The sequence below is a fragment of the Panicum virgatum genome, chromosome 4N, assembly GCF_016808335.1.
Source record: "Panicum virgatum strain AP13 chromosome 4N, P.virgatum_v5, whole genome shotgun sequence".
Classification (NCBI taxonomy): Eukaryota; Viridiplantae; Streptophyta; class Magnoliopsida; order Poales; family Poaceae; genus Panicum; species Panicum virgatum.
The window spans coordinates 27,415,214-27,432,096 of NC_053148.1; the positions used below are offsets into that span (position 1 = coordinate 27,415,214).

Genomic DNA, 16,883 nt, shown 5'->3' on the forward strand with positions numbered 1-16,883 from the left:
TGTATATATATATATATATATTTATATAATATTGGTCCTAGACATTTTCATATGTAAAGGAATTCACATGTATAGATATGTGTATACATATATATATAAGTGAATTAATTTATATATGAAAACTATATAGGACAAATATTATATAAGTAACTATATATATATGTATATATTAGTGGAGATCATACATACTGAATTCGAATACATAAGTTTAATTGAAATACAAAAGTATAATTGAAATAGAAAAAAAATTGAGAAAAGGAAAACATGAAAAAAAAGGGACCTTTTGTCCCGGTTGGTAACACCAACCGGGACAAAAGGGTGCGCCAGCCATGTGGGCACTGGCAGCACCTTTTGTCCCGGTTGGTGTTACCAACCGGGACAAAAGAGGATCTTTTGTCCCAGTCGCCAGACCCGGGACAAAAGAACACCCCCTTTTGTCCCGGACTGGCGTTCCCGGTTGGGAAACCGGGACAACAGGGGTTTCCCAACCGGGACAAATCAATGTTTTTGTAGTAGTGTTCGTATTACTTTCTTTTTCTTGTTTCTAGTGTTCTTAGCCATCTCCACGGCATGCACAGAAGGGGCAGAGGCATAGTACACATCATGCCTTCATGGTGAGAACGACTTCAAAATGCATTCTCTTCCAATCTGAACTACTCATTTTTTATTTGTCTTTTCAGAGTAATTTTCTTTTGATAACACGACACTAGATTCAGTTAAATGTCTATGTTTCTGGAAAGGTATTACCAAGTTCAATGTTCTCTTCCTTTGTCGTTCAATTTATTCCACATTACCTCTCTGAAATCAGTTTGTCACTATTTAATCTACTTTATTTAATATTCTCTGAATCCAGATAAGTCTTGTATGAAGGTACGAAGCATTCAATAATTCGTGAGAGGAGCACCCAAAAGGATGGATTTGCATTAAGTTTTTTGTCCTAGATTTTGTACAGTATGTGAGAAATTTATATGTTCCATCTATGTACTGATTCTCTTATCCCTCAAAACATATATGAGGAACCGTGTACTTGTTATATGTCAGAGATAACATTATCAACTGCTACAGAGAAGCATATTCTAGAGCTATATGCATTATGTTATTTATCTTTGTTGAAATGTCAAATGCACTGTATGTATTATTAATATTTCTCTATCTGGAAGTGTCGAATGCACTATATATATACAATATCAATATTTCTCTGTCTTGAAGTGTAGAATGCAATCAATATGGTTGTGAAAGTCATCTACGTACAAATATACTAAAATATTGCACAATACAAAATAAAATAAGTATACCAAAAGCTATTAGAATTATTTTATTTAAAAAATTAATACAAATGCCTTACAGTATTGAAACCATCGGAGGCCGGAATGGCCGTCCATATTTCCTGTTAGTGTGGACGTCAAATGGCTGAGAGTAGACCGTCGGGCTTTCACTGTTGGGAATTTAGTTGCTGACATTCGCTCGGCTATTCATCGAATGCCCGACTATGAATGCATGAGGGGAGATGGCCGACGGTGTTCCCTTGGCTAACTATTTTTCTGACTGTACAGATAAATGGCCAACAGTTGAAAAACTCTCGACTATTGTTGCAATTCTACGGACTCGCCGCCGGCGCCGGCCCGAGCGGATCCGGCCGCTGCTCGCCAGATCCGGGGCGAGGGCAGCGCGGGGAGGGGACGGCGCAGGGAAGACGGCCCATTCTGAGCGCGGGCGGCGTCGGGAGAGGGAGAAGCTAAGGGAGAGAGAAGAGACAGGGAGAGAAGGGAGAAAGAAGAGAGAGAGTTACGGTTTGAGAGTTAAAGTTTCTTATATACTAGTCTCAGTAACTGGGCTCAATTGGCTTCGATTGAGCCCGTTTATTAACAGAGGCATTCGTGTTATGTTTGAACGCCTCTGTGAATCGATTTTTTGAGGTATTTTTTGGAACCGCCTCAGTTCCTCTGTTAATGCTGGGTATTAACAGAGGCATTTATTTTTTGTGCACGCCTCGGAGGTCTTTTCTAAGTGCCTCGCAAAATTCAAAATTGTAGTAGTGGTAGAGACGGGTCTGAGCGATGAACCTCGGAGCGACGGTAGCCACGATCCGGAGAGGCTGCGCAGATGGAGGAGGGACCGGAGTAGGAACCTCCAGTGGAGCCTGATGCCGAAGTCGCGGTGGAAGCCGAGGCCGCCGAACGCCGCTCACGCAGAAGATGCCAGGCCATCGTCGCATCGGCGTCCCGGCGTGGGCGGGGAACAGGACGACCACGGCCCCGGCCAGGCGGGGCATCCCGGCGGGACCTCTTGCAGTTCTGAGCCGAGTGGCCAACCTCCTCTCAGCGCAGGCAACGGGAAGGGTTGGGGCATCTTGCAGCGACATGGTTGTACGACAGACAGTTGAAGCAGCGACTGACAAGGTCCGCGCGCACCGGCCGTCTTGGTGGTGCCGGGGGGGTGCCGAGGACCAGCACGAGCAGCGCGAGAACGGCGCCTGGGGACAACCAGCTGAAAGCCTTCGTCGTCGATCAGCGGGCGGTGCTCAGTGCCAGAGCGACCAGGGGGTGCATGGGGAGGGGCGGGACGCGGAGCAACACGGCGCAGGTCCGCCATGAAACCACGCACGGGAGGAGCCATAGACCTGGGTGGCGCAGCGGCATCCTCAGCGACCAGTGGAGCTTTGCCCTTGGAGGATGCGCGCGGGGTGGACCAGAGGACCTACTCCTCCTCATCGGAGACCGACGACGGGATGCTGAAGCAGATCCCTTCAGGCGACCGTGACGTGCCAGCAACCGGGGAGGGGGTGAAGGGAGCGGCCTCGGGGTTGAGGGGCTTAGAGCCACTGCCAGATGGGGCGTCGCAGGCAGACGACTCGCCGCTCCGGCGGGGAGGTCGCGGCAGATCGTCCATGGCCAACTGGGGACGGGGCGGAGGACGGTCGCTGGGGACGGAGCGTCCGCAGGCGAGCTGGGCTAGGGTGGCCGCAGGGACCGGATTGGTCCCCGGCGGGATGCGCTCCGCCTCTCTGAGCTAGAGAGAGAAAGTAGAGAGAGAGTCGTTCCATGTTCCGAAAATAATAAGAAGCAGCATTTCCTACTATTGATTCTATGGAAATGTACCTGTACACGCCAGTGATGTAGAATATAACAGGAGATGCTGGATGTTGTCGTACTTGTTTTCTTTTCATTTGTTGACTTTAATTTCATCTTTCTTTATAAATATAATCGGACAGCTCTTCTCTCAGCTGGTTTATTTAAAAATATATATATAACACGACAAAAAGAAATGCAAAAACGTTTTAATTGTTGATACGCACCAGAATCAACAAATAAATTAAACTAATAACACTTACTGCATATTGCACAAAATGCGTGCAACATTCGAAGGTCGAAAAGAGAAACAAAAATGAATCAGTATGCATATGATGTGTTGCATAGATCACTCACTAATTCATCCGGTCAGTACTGCTGCATGCTGCACTCGGGCGGCACCGTGCCGTTGTACCTCCTTGCCGTCGGCGCAGTAGTCGTAGATGGTGTAGCCGAGCTGCACGGCGCGCATCTGCCGCAGCTGCGCCTTGCTCCGCTGGCACAAGTCCGGCGCGGCGTACCAGTTGGCCGGCGACGCGCAGCTCTCCGGGCACGTGGCGCCGGAGGTGGCGCAGTCGCAGACCTGCAGGTTGATGTCGCGGTACTCGGCGACGAAGGGCGCCTTGGCCCAGTCCGTCTTGACGCGGCCGCCCTGCGTGGCCCAGTCCTCCGCCGCCCAGATGCTGGAGAAGGCGTACATCTGCTGCCGCGTCGGGAACGGGACGCCCCGCGCCGAGTAGTTCCGGAACACGCGGATCGGGATGCTGTCGATGAACCACCTGCATCATGTCATGACGATGAGCGCGCAGGTCAATCTCTCGTCCTTGCCATGGTTGCTTAATTAATTTCGACGACGGCACTGATCGTCGATAAAGAATACGCTAGGAAGAATGTGCAGAACCTACGCGATCATGCACTCGTTCCAGAAGATGGTGTAGTTGTGGTAGTCGGCGGTGGGGTCGAACCACGGCCGGAACTGCATCTCCTTCTGGCCGATGCCGTCGGCGAAGACGTTGGTGTGGACGGTGTAGGGCTGGCCGGTCTCGTTGCCCAGGAACTCGAAGTCGATCTCGTCGTGGTTGTCGCCGATGGACGACGTCTGTTCATGTTAATTCGGATACAACCACAACGGTGCATCATGAATAACTGATCAACTACTGCAGTACTGATGTTCACGAATTCATGATGATGGAGGAGATACTTATCTACACTTGCTGTTGGATGACTACTCACGTAGTAGGTGGTGACGGTGCCGGCCGAGTTACCCTTGACCAGCTTGATCCGAGTCGAGACGCTGCCGAAGATGAACTGCTTCTTGCTCCGGAGCATGCAGCCTGACGACAGACATGGATATAGATCAGGCACGCATGGCATACTGATCGACATTGCAGTAGTACAACGAGCAGAAATGAAAGGCACTTGCGAAATGATGAAAAATCTCTGCACAGAAGTATACCAGAGGAGTTGCTTACGAGGGAGAGCGTGAGGTGGTTGCCCCCCTCGTCCATCTTGGCGTTCTGCGGCTCCCACGTGATGTCGCAGTCGTCCCGGAAGTTGGCGCCGACGAGCCCGACCTCCAGCGCGACGGCCACCAACGCGACGGCGGCGACGAGAGCCGCCTTCGCCGGGCTCGCCATGCTTCGACTTCGAGATCGATCGTACCGTGCGCCTTCCTTTCTCGATTCTTTTTATTCTTGATAAGTTTCTCAATTCGAATTGATAGCTCGATGCGTTTATGTGTCTGATGACAGCTTGCCAGAAACGTAGAGGAGCTTTGCTTACATATATAGCAGCCTGCTAATGAAGATCGATCTCGGTTGGGGTGTTGAGAGTTTCTGGCACGCATGTAGTGTAGGCACGTAAAGCAAGATTGACATTTCTGTTCAAAGGATTTTTTGCCAGCTTCGTTTTTTGAATTATTTGAATAATACTCTGATGGCATCGTTGTTGATTTGTTGGTCTACATTATTCTTGGCAGGGTTAGTGCTAGGCATGCAAAGCTGCGAGCACAAGAGTTGTTTGATTTTGCTGGTTGGACAGGTAAGCAATGACCAAGGGCGACGACTACTTCTGGACGTGCTAGTGCTTGCCCTTAACTCGGGCAGGTGCCAGTTGGTCAATCAGTGGCGAAGCCAGCCCAAAAAATGACCTAGGGCGGAGTTCAACATCAAAATTTTCGCACGGCCAAAGTGATGCGCCGAAGATTGCTGCCCGGTTGCAAGCGCCCGTGGCAGCGGTGCACGGGATCCGCTGACGCGGCTAGCGGGTGTCGAGTTGGGGTTGCAGGACGGACTGACGGACGGACGCGGAGCGCCATCGTGCAACGACAACAATGCGTCGGCGTGAGTGCCTGAGCGGAACTGCAGGCAGTGGGTGGATGGTGAACTACCAAAGTCGCCAGCGGCGTCTGGTGGCAAGAAGACGCAGCGTTGGGCTGGGGCTAGGCTGAACCTCTTAAGAGGCTACAGCCCACTCGACCGGACGGCCCACGAGATCATGAAGTCCTCTCGTGCAGTGCTCCATTGGCCCAATCTGAGTCTCGCAACTCTTGGCAGTAGATGACCGTCGTCCTCACGTTCGGGGGAGGGGGCGCCATCGCACCGTCATGAGCCCCGGTCGGAGTTGAGAACGGGGGGATATTGTCAGCACCCACGAACCGGAAGAAGCATCTACTACTATGGACAGCCCCACCAGAAAGCCTAGTGTTAGTTTTGGTGGCAGCGAATGGGTTCGCTAGATGTGCCTGCGCGCACGTATCAAGCCCAACCCATATAAATGCAAGAGAGTCGCTGGTTAAAATACTGAGTGCATACGAGGAGGAGTATCGAACAACTTATATGAACTCTTACTCTTTACTCAAGTAATTTGTCCTTTGAAAGTTAATTCCTTGTTCTCCTCTGTTCTTCTTATGTTCCTCAGATCCATCCTACTTCTTGTTCTCCGCTACCTTTGTTGTTAACAGTATGCTCTAGATCTCGTCTAGAAGCACCTAGGGCGGCCGCCCGGGCTCGCCCTAGTGGTGGCTCCGCCACTGTGGTCAATGGTCTCAATGGCTACTATATATGTTGTCAGGGTGGGCATAAAACATAGTGAAAGCATTTGATTAACAATTACAAATGAATTAGTAAAGCCACAACTGATTTCGGCTTAACAAGTGCACATAGCAGGAACTAGTGAAAGCAATGGTTTGGTAGGACTGGATCAAAACAAATGTTATTAATCAGGCCGACAACTTCTACTGATTGTATATATTAACGAAGTTGTGCGCTGGACTAGGATTTTACCATTTTCAATGATGCATCCGGAGGTACATACGGACGGCAATGCAAATTGGCAGTGCTCCCTTTAGTCACAGTGAGTTTGGGTTGCAAGTAATCCATTTCCTGATTCATCACTAGATGGAGCAGGCAAGTGCTCCGACGCCCGAAATTGGTGGTGAGCTGCATTGATGCATATGGCAGCCACGCGCAGTATCAGAGCCAACTGGTTTTGGTGGTTTTGGGCAGCAGAGGAACTCCGTCCATGTGGCTCGGGCTCGATCTGGGACCTGTGAGCTCCATCTGAGCAGCGGTGCAAGCTCGTACCGGTGGAAGCATGTATGTGCAGTGCTTGATTTGGATGATGCGAGATCGATTTGGCAGCTGTTAATGGTTACAACCGTCTATAGGAGCACAGACAGCCCTGCTCATGGGCTGGTTTCCCCGGGTTCTGGTTTGTTTCCGGACCAGCCCAAGGAAAATATACTGGTCCGGTGTGGGTTGGTTTTGCATGGGCTGCCATCGGGTTGGTTAATTCGTTGGATTGGATTGGTTTGACAGGTTTCACAGGTCTAGTGGCTTATCGCGCGGCTTGGATTTGAATTTCGAAGCCCATTCTGACAATTGCGTGCGCCCTTTGTGCTGAGCCCACCCACCATACACGGCCTTATCAATGAGTTGAAAGATCAGGACTAGAACTGCAAGCTGTTTCAAAGAAGTACCTAAGGCTGGATATCGAGCCGGCTCGGCTCGGCTCGGCTCAGCTCGAGCTGGCTCGTTATGGTAACGAGCTGGCTCAACTCGGCTCGTTTGGCAGCTCGAGTTGGCTCGTTTGGCTCATGAGCCAGCTCAAAAAAAGCCAGCTGCGAGGCCGCAGGGGAGCCGGCCGAACAGGTCCTGGCGAGGGGTGAGAGCGCAGAGAAGCCGGCTGCGAGGCCGCAGGGGCGCCTGCCGCGGCACTGCCTACCTTGCCGGGCGGCTAGGGACTGCAGCCTGTAGGCGGGTTGTGGAGGGGCGGGCCGGGCGGCCAGGGAGGCAGGAAAGGACGGATGGGAGAGGTCGGGGGAGGTGATGGGGTGAGGTTGGGGGAGGCGATAGGGGAGGCAATGAGACTCACGCAGCCGCCGTGTAGGGAAAGGGACTGGGCGACTGGGAGAGCTGGAGAGGGAGGCTTAGGGTTTATGGATCCTAAGTTGGGCCGCTCCAAGCTGGGCCGCTGGGCCTGTTTTAGATTTGAGCGTTGGCTCGTTTCGGCACGCGAGCCGGCTCGATAAAGGACCGAGCCAAAACCTTGGTTTGGCTCGTTTATATTTTCCTACGAGCCGAGCCGAGCCGAGCCACTAATGAGCCAAGCTGAGCGAGCTACCAAGCCACGAGTTTTTCATCCAGCCTTAGAAGTACCAGCAAGTCATACATAATTTGTAGTCATAGTGATATCTAGAAAATGAGTAAACAGAGGAGGTGCACAAATAAGATTCCTGGCAAGTTATAGTAACAGTCAGCGACCATCTGTCCATTTTCACGAAAAAAAAAATTGAGCCCATTGCCTTGCAATGAACACAGCATGTATAGTGTTACGCGATGACAGTTACATGCTGATTGAGGCCTTGTTTATATGCGAAAAGTTTTGGATATAAAGTACTGTAGTAATTTCGTTTGTATTTAGTAATTATTATCCCACTATGGCTAAACTAGGCCCAAAAAATTCGTCTCGCAAATTATACTCAAATTGTATAATTAGTTATTTTGTTTAGTTATATTTAATACTTCATGCATGCGTTCAAAGATTCAATGTGATGAAGAATTTTATAAAGTTTTGGAATTTTGAGTGCATCTAAACAAGGCCTGAACTGATGAGTCCTCCTACTGCAATTTTCTGAATTTGCGTGCAGGCAAAGCTTCTGGCCCACTAGAAAAACAAAAAACCAACAAAACCAAACCTCTTACAAACTTTTTTGAGATAAGACAAAGTAACTAAACTGCAAGGGACAATAGAGTAATAGACCCAAATTTCTCCAGAGTTCCCCAAATAAGAATCTGCAAGCTACAATCCATCTGCTTCCTAGTTTGTTAAAACGCCTCTTGCAGTTGAAGTCATGGGACCTGGATCAAATAGTAAATCATATGATGCGAACAAGCAGTATAAAAATAACAATGACAGTCCATCTAGCCCTTTTATTCATAAGAATGGAAAAATGGCATGTTTATGCTTTATTTTGCCTTGATTCAGCAGAAGTAAACCATGATCCATGTTTCAGGCAAAATAAACCGTGACCAAGGTGTGACCTCACCCTCCGTGGCAGGTGATGCTGGGACGCTTCCAGAGGGGCACTGTGACGGTCGCCGGCGACGCAATGCACGTCATGGCGCCATTCTTCGGCCGGGGCGGCTCCACCGCGTTGGAGGATGGCTTTGTTTGGTTTGGCAACAAAACTAGTGCGCACGTTTTTCGAGAAAAAAATTTCGTATGCATGAATTATTAAATAAAGTCTATTTGTAAAAAAATTTTAGGGATGGGTGTAACTTTTCGCGACGAATCTAATGACGGTAATTAATCGATGATTAGCTACAGTGATGCTACAGTACCATCCTCTAATCGCGCGGTCAAATATCTCGTTAGATTCTTCAGGGTCACTAGCGCGGGAGTTCTGAAGTTGGTTTTGTAAACTGACTTTGTTTGACACCGTAATTAGTGGTCAAAGTTGTTATTATTCCTAGCGCGCTACAATTGTAACCCGAACCAAACAAGACCAGTCCTGTCGTGCTTGCCCGATCGCTGTCGCGGTCTGCGCGCTATACCACAGCTATTGAGTTTAACTAGAAAATACCCAGTTATGATACTAATTGTCGACTATATGCAGCAACTAAAACCAACAAAATAGTAAAGTGTTCTCTCCTTTTCAGTTCAACCAATATAATACTCATCCGAAAGCTTCTTCTTTAGTTTAGGGCACATGTTGGACTTGTGACCTTCTTGATGACACTTAAAGCAAGTCACGGTGGACCCTTTCTCAAGCTTCTTCACCATATCATCACAGTTATCTCGAGAATGTTGAACATGGCTTTCTATGCCCTTTTCTTTTAGTCTAGCCAAGTCCTTCATGAGCCTTTGTACTTCTTGTTTGAGTTCATCATTCTCTTTGGTAATGAGATCATCACATGATTCTACAACAACATCCTTAAAGCATTTCTCATTACAAGGGTTAGATTCATCACTTGAGTCAATGCAAGAAGTTGAAAGCTTAGTTTCCAAAGAGTTATTAATTTTTGTAATGCTCTCAATTTTTAATTTGAGCTCTTCATGCTCCTTGCCAATCAATTGAAATTTGCACAACAAATCATCATAATTTATGGCAAGAGTAGCATTAAGATCATTGAGAGCACTATATTTTTTAGATTGTTTTTTAATTACTCTTTGGTGCTCATGAATTAGGTCAAAAAGCTCATCATATGAAGGCGAATCAGAGTCATCATCACTTACATCGCTTTCCATATTTTCGGACATAAGGCAAGTGTTTGATGATGATCCCATGTTGGTGCGGGTGGTGAATTTTCTGTTTGATTCATCACTTGAGTTTGCGCTTGATTCTTCACCACCACTAATCCATTCACCAAAAATGGAAAATGATTCATGTTTGGACTTCTTCTCCTTCTTTTGTTGCTTCTTCTTGAACCTCTTCTCAACCTTCATGAGTTGATGGTGATGTCTATCTTTGAGGAATAACATATACCCCCATTGAGTTAATTTTCTTCAACCACTTGTTCATCTTTTTGACTTGTTTGTAGAGGTTGGGGTCCACTGGCTCTTTTTCATCATTTGAGGAGCTTTTGCATTCCTCCTCTTCTTCCTCTTCACTTGACCTATCTTTGATGCCCATCTTCTTCAACTTCTTGACTTATTTGCATGCAAGTGCGCTATGTGTTGGTGAAGAAGGTGGCGCTCTTGGCTTGATGTCATGGCGTAGTTCGTGGGCAATCACCTTGTTGAGGACTTGATTTGGTGTCAATGTGTTTATTTACTTCTCATTAGAATTGTGATCACCAAATCGTAGTCCGGCCTTCGTAGTGAGTGAAGGATCTTGCGAATGAGTTTCAAATCATCAATTTTCTTCACACCTAAAGAATTGATCTCATTCACAAGAATGCTTAACCATGAGTACATAGATTCGGCATTCTCATCATCAAATTGCTTGAAGCTATTAAGTTTATCTATGAGAACATGATATTTTTCATTTACAACATCTTTTGTGCCACCATGATTCTCACAAATAGTTTTTCATAAATTCTTAGTATTTTCACAAGCAAACACACGGGTTAAACACGGTGTCACCAAGGGAGCTTAAAATAGCACATTTTGAAATAGCATCATATTGTCTCTCTTGTTGACTATTGCTCTTCATTCCCTCACTTGTTACCCTCCAAATATTTAGGCCCTTTGCTTGGAGGTGGGATTGCATTAAAATCTTCCATCGTTGGAAGTCCGTGCCATCGAAATGTGGAGGAGGTCCTAATGAATCCATCTTTTCCCCAAAGAGCTAACTCACTAGGCGGTGAAGCCTAACCGATCAAATGAGCTGGTAAACACAAATTGCCAATGGAATTGTCTTTCTTTATGAGAGAAGTGAGTCCCGGCTCTGATACTAATTGAAAGTGATCGGATCGTGCTCTAACCTAAGAGGGAGAGGGGGTGAATTAGGCAACTTAAAACCTTAACCTATGGCTCGAACTAAGTTGCACAATATTAAACTAAAACATGTTATCTATATGTACAACTACGGTTCTTCTAATGTGAAATCCTTATCCCAAAAGAGTTTAGCAACCTATAGGCTTTCCTATTAAGAAACTACTTTACGAAAGTAAAGGCACACAAGAATTGCTAGTATGAAATGTGGAAACGTAAAGAGTGGATTAGGAGGACGCAAACTCTCGACGCGGGTGTTTATCCCGTGGTTCGGTTAGCCACAAAGGCACATCTACATCCACGTTGTTAAAGCACTCACTAAGAGTATTGCTTCTCGGTAATAAGTCTCTTCCGCGGACTCAACCACGGTCACTTTGATCACAATTTCTACTAAGGAGCTTGTCCACGAAGGAAGGGGGTCTCCACGTCTCCCGTACAAGGATGTCGTCGTCGCTCCTCACCAAGTCGGAGGGTCGATGATGTGCCGCCGATCCACCAATACTCCAAGGGGCCGGCGCACCAAGATCTTCTTGTTGGTTCACTCAAGAACTAGCCACAAGGCACAGCACCTTGCTTGCTCACTCACTCAAAAGCTAATCTAGCACTTACACTCTCAAACCTAGTGCTAAATCTAATGATTTGATCAATGAGCACTTGGGTAGGCTTGGAGGATTTTCTGGATGTGTATGAGGCATGTAGTAACTCCAGCAAACATCAAATGGCCGAAGGAACCCATATATATAGACCACCAAGTGGAGAGAGCTGTTGGGAGCCGATACCCAACTTTTCTACGTAGCATCGGATAGACCGACGGTAGGGCACCGGTTCATCCGGTCATACTGTGCCCTGAGGTAGCCATTGAGTCTTCTGACACATGACGTAGGAGGCACCGGATAAACCGATGGGGTGGCATCGGTTCATCCGGTGCGTGTCGGATCATCCGGTGCTGAAGGCATCTTCACCTGACTGCTGACGTCATTGCTCCGATGCAATGCTCCGGTGCTCGTCGGATCATCTGGTGCTGAAGACTTTGCTTCAACGCGCTTGACATGCTCTCTGGTACATCCTCCGGTGATTGCTCTGATGCTCCAACTTGGCATCGTCGGATCGTCCGGTGCCATTTGGCCTTCTCCTACTTGTGCTGCAAATTGCACCGACGCCTATGTGCCGGTTTATCCAATGCCTATGCATCGGATCATCTGGCTGCCACTGAAAACTGCAGAACTCGTCCATTTCAACCTTTCTTTGAGTTCTTTCTTCGTGTTTTGTTTTGCTTGGCCTTTTTGCTTTATCCCTGGGATCTATTAATGTTCACTTGACAAACTCATTAGTCCCATTGATTGCGTTGTTACTCAATCACCAAAATCACAAAACAATGGCCTAATGTGGCCATTTTCCTTACAAGCTGCCTCCCGGTCTGAGGATGCTCAGACAAGTGGAGGAGGGATGCATCTAGCAGAGGAGGGATCCATGGTGAACATGGTGGAGGCGGCTCAAGATCTGCAGAGGAGAGGCACGAGGATTTAGGGGCTGCGAGATTTGGGGGTTGCAAGATGTGAGGGGCTGTTGTGCAAAACTCGTGAGCGCGGAGGCGATTTGGAGAGGAGGGCGCGTGGAAGAAATTGGGAGGGGGCGCGCCGTGCGCAGAGGAAATTGGGAGCGGAGGGAGGCACACGGAGACGAGCAGAGAAAACGGCGTGCTCGGGCTGGCGGCGGCGATGGCGAATAAAAACAGAGACAAGTTAGGGTTAGGGACAAGCTGACTAGTGGGCCTTTGGTGAAATGTTTTGCACACGAAAGTGGGCTAAGAGCGCGTGAGGATCGAATTGGGCCGGGTCCCTATGTACCGACGGATGGTTAGACACAATTATTAAATTATGCCGACCGACCGTTGAATGGTACGTCCAGATTGATATACCGTCTGTCAGTTGTTTGGTACAACTGGATATACTGACTGATGGTCCGTTAGTTAACTATACCGATGAACGGCTGATGTACGCCTTCTCCAGCATCTGGACCAACATCTGATGGTATAAAGGGATTGTGGTATAGTGGCGCCGGACGGTGTAGCCGTGTAGTTGCCAGGGTTCACCTAACCGGTGGGAACCGGTCCAGTTTGATCGGTTACCGGTCAAACCGGTCCGGTCCGGTTCCTATTTGGGCCGGTACCAAACCGGCCCAAATTCAAAATTCAAATTTGAATTCGAAAAAATGAAAAATTCCCAAAAAAATTTCTAAAAATACTTAAAGGTGCGACGAATCTAATGGTGTCAAATTTTCTCAAAAATTCATTCGTTTAACATACTTTTCGAGCATTTAAAGTTAAAACAAAAAAATAAAAGGAAAAAAATGAGCCGGCCCATTAAGGCCCACTTGGTAAACCGGTCAAACCGGCCGGTATACCGGTACAAACTGGTTACACATGCGATTTTAAATTTGGATTTGAATTCAAACCGGTCAAACCGGCCGGTATACCGGTCAAGCCGACCGGTAAACCGGTCTAACCGGTCGGTATACCGGTACGAACTGGTAGAACTGAGTTTTTTGAATTCATATTTGAATTTGACCGATTTCTACCGGTAACCGGTCAAACCGGTCTGGTAAACCGGAACCGGTGGGCGCCGGTTCGGTTAGGAAAACCCTGGTAGTCGCCGATGGAAGCACGGGTGACCGTGAACTGGACGAGAAGATCCGTGTGGCGTTGGCAAAATACGTCAGGAGAGGAGACCACGGTTGTTCCTGCTGTCTCTGGAGTCTTTCGTCTTTGAAACCTTGCTGACTGCCAAGTCACTGCCATGTTGGCTCTTCTAGGCAACGAGCCAACGAGTCACGTCGCCACGCCGACTACGACTGTGGCCGCCTCTAGCAGTACTAGTCAGATGGCTCCAGTTCAGTCGCAAGTTAATTATTACTCCTACTTAGTAGCCCATGTTTTTTCCCTCGCTTGATTGCATAGATGAATAGGGCCATGTTTAGATCTTTACCCGTAAACTCCGTAAACAAAAAAACATCACATCGAATATTTTGACACATGCATGGAGTACTAAATGAAGTCTATTTATAAAACTTTTTGCATGGAGTACTAAATGAAGTCTATTTATAAAACTTTTTGCATGGATGGGCTGTAAATCGCGAGACAAATCTAATGAGCCTACTTAATCCATGATTTGCAACAGTGATGCTATAGTAACTATCCGCTAATTATGAATTAATTATAGATTAATTAGCATCATTAGATTCGTCTCGCGATTTACAACCCATCTGTGCAAAAAGTTTTGTAAATAGACTTCATTTAGTACTTCAAATTAGCAAGATTCCATCGCAAAAATTTTTGCATTCTATCTAAACACGGCCTAAACGAAGATAGAACACTACAGCACAGAAGAATTAGGAAAAGATGAAATGGGTTCGTCCGTTTAAAGATTTTATTTAGTACTGAATCCAGAAAACTTTTTGGCAGGCGGAACAAAAGGTGTCAGATAAAAATATTGTTTGGGAGTGTGTATCTATTATTAACAAGGGAGTGTTAAAACAAACCCATATTTGAAGGGTCTATAATTCCCATGTTAATCCAAAAAAGAGAAGAATTTACACCGTTAATTTTGTAAAGATCTAATGATCCAAACTTACACAACAGTCCATATCAAATACGATAGTAAATATCTAATGTCGGATTCAAAAAAATTAAGAAAATCTATTATCTTATTATTTGGCCAACAAACGGAACCTCCACATTCGCTCTCAAGACTTAGAAATTCCCACATTAATCGGAGAAAAGAAATTTAAAATTACTCACCACTGTCATTACGAAAAAATTAGCCTAAAATACCCATATACATGTTTATAAACTACCCACCAGTGCCATTATAATATATTTATATTTATATTTATAAATCTATCCATTGTTTTGCATATCAAGCTACATATCGTGCATACCTATAGGATACTAACTACAGAAACAATTAACATATTTTAGCACACATATATCTTATTATATTACCAAAATTCCAAATGCACATTCATGATTATATTATTATTAGTCACACTAAACAAGCTAATTCTAGGCTTTGCACTATATTAGACTACCACTCTCCAAATGTTTGTTGCCGACATTGCTACAAGACACTACAGAATAGGAACCAAGACATTATCGATTAGGCCATGATTGGTATAGTAAGCTCATCGGACTTGAACATGAATATAAATTGCTGAAATTCTGAACAACGGAATCTTGTGCTTTGCACTATGGAGATTTATTGGATTCCAAAAAGCAAGAAACTTAGATCGATTGTTCCCAATAGAAACTAGACCATGGAGGTATGGCGTCATGCAACAGACGGTAGAATTAAACATAGTAGCAACAGATGACCAAGAATATCATAAACTAGAGAAGCTAGCAAAAAAACAACTGAGTCAGTTGAACTGAGCAGTGGGCAGCATTACTGCAAGGGCTGCCAGATAAGAAACATATTACTTCTACTACAACGAATGGCAGTAGCTAAGGTCGAGGAGATAGTCAGTCGTGACCACTGTTTTTAAGGCGTCGCCTAGGCGTCCGAGCGGTAAAAAAGTCTGGGCATCGGCGACGCCTTGCCATACCTCGCCTTGCTGCCGGTTCCAGGGCCGCGCCGCCAAGGGATAGAGCCGTGCCGCCACCTCCTATCCTTCCTCCTCCTCCTCCTCCTCTGGTCTTGCATCGTGCGGAGGTAGGGGCTGGCGGCGGAGGAGGCAGAGGTGGGCGGCGGCCGAGGCGGAGGTGGAAAAGGACGACGGTGGCAGCGGCTGGGGAGGAGGAGGCAGAGGCGGTCGGGCAGCAGCGGGCGCCGCGGTTGGAGGAGAGGCAGAGGTGGCGGCCCAGGAGGAGGAGAGGCAGAGGTGGCGGCGCGGGAGAAGAGGTGGCGGCGCGGGAGGAGGAGGAGGAGGCAGAGGTGGCGGCGCGGGATGAGGAGGGATAAGAGGATTGGGAGGTAGGGTTGTGGTGGGAGATGGGTTAAATTGGGTTGGGCTTATTTGATGGGCCTCCTTTCTACCTTTAGGCCCAGTGGTCCTCTATTTTTCTTTTTTTTACAGATAAATGTATATGTATGCGAAGGTAAATGTATGCGTATTTGAGTGAATAAAGTGAATAAGTCGTCGCCTCGCCTCACGCTTTATTCGCCTAGGCGTCCTAGCGGTGACCTATCGCCTCGCCTCGCCTTACCGCTTTAAAAACATTGGTCGTGACAAAATTAATGTTGTGCGCTTGCCATGCGGACACATCACTGATAAAGAAAGATGTAGGCAAAAGGAGGTACCACTGTACTAGCAGCGCAGAAACACTTTGATTACTGAAGCAAGTTGCATGTGATGAGAAATATTTAAATTTATAAATAATAATTAAATAAAAAAATACTATTTAGAATAATGATGCTAGCTGCACAAATGCGCGGGTCATCTCACTAGTTACTATGTAACCAAAGAGCCCACCCGAATATAATTATTATATAGCTAAATTCTGAATTCAAAAATTAAGGAAAATAGGGACAATGTAAAAATGTAGACAATGTAAATCTAACAATTTAAATTGATTCAAAAAGTCTATATCAAATGCAACTGATAAAAATTTCTCCTTTGCTCAACCTGGATTTTCATCACCCTGTTCTGCTGTTCTGCTCCAACACCAGCCAATAGTATTTTTCTCTCACACTACTCCAGCAGCAGCCTCCAGCCAACAGCCAGCCAGCAGTATTTTTTTCTCACATCACTACAGCAGCAGCCTCCAGCACCAGTACAGCGAACAGGGTGATGGAAATCGATTGAGGAATTACTTTTTCGTCAATCGACATCCAGGGGCGTCGGATCGTCGTCGAACGGATGAGATCGACCCATGTATAACCA

The 16,883-nt window shown here is 46.7% G+C and overlaps 1 long non-coding RNA gene and 1 pseudogene across 1 annotated transcript; one reads left to right on the forward strand and one right to left on the reverse strand.

Moving 5' to 3' along the window:
* The first annotated feature begins 518 nt into the window (after window positions 1-518).
* On the forward strand, window positions 519-1,103 carry LOC120668872. The gene is made up of 2 exons (XR_005672608.1): window positions 519-614; window positions 854-1,103. It is a non-coding gene; the product is annotated as an uncharacterized LOC120668872 (long non-coding RNA).
* Window positions 1,104-3,208: 2,105 nt separating this feature from the next.
* Window positions 3,209-4,705, reverse strand: LOC120669262 (annotated as a pseudogene).
* Window positions 4,706-16,883: the final 12,178 nt, after the last annotated feature.